Consider the following 2,560-nt stretch of genomic DNA (forward strand, 5'->3'; position numbering starts at 1 on the left):
CCTTAATTTTCCTTTCTTTCTTGCCCTAATGGATAAGATAGAATTCAGGATCCTACTCGATCTAGATGTTCTTCCCTCTCAGATTTGATTTCACTGAGAGTAAGGTTTAAGTAATTCCACTTCACGCTCTCTTCCTCTCCTTCTCATATGAGAGTTCTTCCCCTCCCCTTCCCATGTGTATCTTTATATGGGAAAGATTATTCTATTGAGTCCCCCCCCATTTCTTGAAGTAAATCTTAGTATTATCGACGGTTCCCCCCTCCCTTTTCCTTTCTTTGCCCCCACTTTTCCGAAATCTTCTTAATGCCCCAATCTTTCCCTATGCATGTTTCTTCTAACTATTCTTATGATGCTACAATTTTTGAGAGTTACAGAAAACATTTTCCCCACATATTAATATATATAATTTGATGTAAATGTAGTCCTTATAGAATAGAGTTTGACTTAAAGAAAAAGAAAAGATTCATCTCCTTTTCCCTTTCTTTCATATTTACCTTTTCATGTTTCTCTTGCTTTCTGTGCTTGGATATCAAATTTTCCACTAAGTTCTGGTCTTTTCTTAGCAAATGCTTGGAAATTTTCTATTTTGTTGAATGCCCATACTTTCCCCTGGAAGTATATAATCAGTTTTGCTTGGTAGTTGATTCTTGGTTGGAGACCCAGCTCTCTTGCCTTTCTAAATATTGTGTTCCATGCTTTGCGGTCTCTTAGTGTGTTAGCCGCTAAGTCGTGTGTGATCCTTATAGGAGCCCCCTTATATCTGAAGCTCCTCTTCTTGGCTTCTTGTAGGATTTTCTCCTTTTCTTGGAAGCTCTTGAATTTGGCAATTACATTCCTAGGGGTTGACTTTTGGGGATTTAGTATAGAAGGTGTTCTATGAATCCTTTCTATTTCTATTTTGCCCCCTTGCTCCAGAACGTGGGGGCAATTTTCTTTTATAATCTCCTGTAGAATAATATCGAGTTTATTGTTTATCTCTGGTTTATCTGGGAGACCGATTGTTTGGAGGTTTTCTCTTCTTCCTCTGTTTTCGAGATCGGTGACCTTCTCAGTGAGATATTTTATGTTTTCTTCTAATTCATTAATTTTTTGGGTTTGCTTTATTGATTCTTGTTGTTTTATCATCTCGCTTTCTTTGAGTTGCTTGATTCTAGTCGTTAGGGACTGGTTAAGCTTTTCAGCTTTGTCTGCCCTTCTATTGGATGCTTCGAGTTCTTTTTCCAATTGAGCAGTCTTATCTGTCAGACTGCTGATCTCTTTCTCCCATTTTTCTTTCCAGGTTTCCATCTTTTGGATAAGTTCCAGTTTGAGATCTTCCAGAGCTTGTTGATAGTTTCCATTTTGGGAGGCATGTTCTGATTTTTTTTTTTGGATTTCCTCCTCATTCTCCTCTTTTCCTTGGGTACTTCCACCATAAAAGTTTTCAATTGTCACTTTTTTCCCTTTCTTCCTGGAGGCTTGATTTTGGGCCATGTGAGCCATCCCTTTGGTGGTTTTATTCCCCTTTCATTTTTGGTCTGGGGTCTGGGTTATATGGGTGGTTTTCCTGTGAATTTAGGTTGCTTCAGACTAGTTCTTCCCAGCCTCTGAGGTTTCTTAGAGTGCTGGGTCCCTGATCACAGCCACACTGCCCAGGTGTTCAGCTCCACCCAGATAATCAGCGTGTGGTCCGCCCCTGGTGTTTAGCTCTGCAGAGATGTTCAGCGCAGCCTCTCCAAGTACAGCTCTGCTGACCCCCATGCTCAGCGCTGGGTTCTCCAGTGAAACCGCCCTGAGACGTTTTTTCCTGGCAGTCCCCAGATCCCAAGGACCCTGGAGTGCCCCCCCCCCCCAGACAGAGATGTTCCCCACTCACTCGCTGTCCCGGTGAGTGCTCAGGTAGCTCACTCTGGTTTGGTGGGGGAGGTGGGGTGGGGTAGGGCGGCTCAGTTCACTTTTCTGTGCAAGCTTTTCCTCCTTCTTATTAAAGTGTAGAAATGTTCAAGCCCCACGTACCTTCACCTCTGTGGGATACTGGGGAGTCCTGTTCCACCAAAAGTGATTTTTATGCTCCTTTGATGTAGTCTATTTCGTTCGGTGCCGGGGAGAGGAAGTGTGTGGCGTCTAGATTGCAGCCATGAATACCCGGAAGTTCAGACACTGTCTTCTTAAGAGAAAGATGCAATACTGAGCTAAAGTTATATCTTTCTACAGCCTCAAATCCTATTAATTTATGGAACATAATTTTAGGGTTCAAGCTAAATTTCTGATCACTATTATTTAGTGGGAAATGATAGCCCCAAGTGCATCTGAGGCTTCACTTTCTTCCCACAAAATGCTAATTTCCTGATAAAGACTCATAACAAGTAGTGAATAAAACCATTTATCCAACTTAAAAGCAAAACAAATATCAGATGGTATAAATATGAAAATATATAACAAGCAATATAGATTGAAGGAGATCTCCCACTTGGAATGAGTAAAAGAGCATGAATCCAATATGTATAGTATGGTGGCTATAGTAGTGGGCTTAGGTCAGGGAACTTGCAAATCAATAAATAGAGGGAGAAGGATACAGAGA

The sequence above is a fragment of the Monodelphis domestica genome, chromosome 2 (assembly GCF_027887165.1).
Source record: "Monodelphis domestica isolate mMonDom1 chromosome 2, mMonDom1.pri, whole genome shotgun sequence".
Lineage (NCBI taxonomy): Eukaryota > Metazoa > Chordata > Mammalia > Didelphimorphia > Didelphidae > Monodelphis > Monodelphis domestica.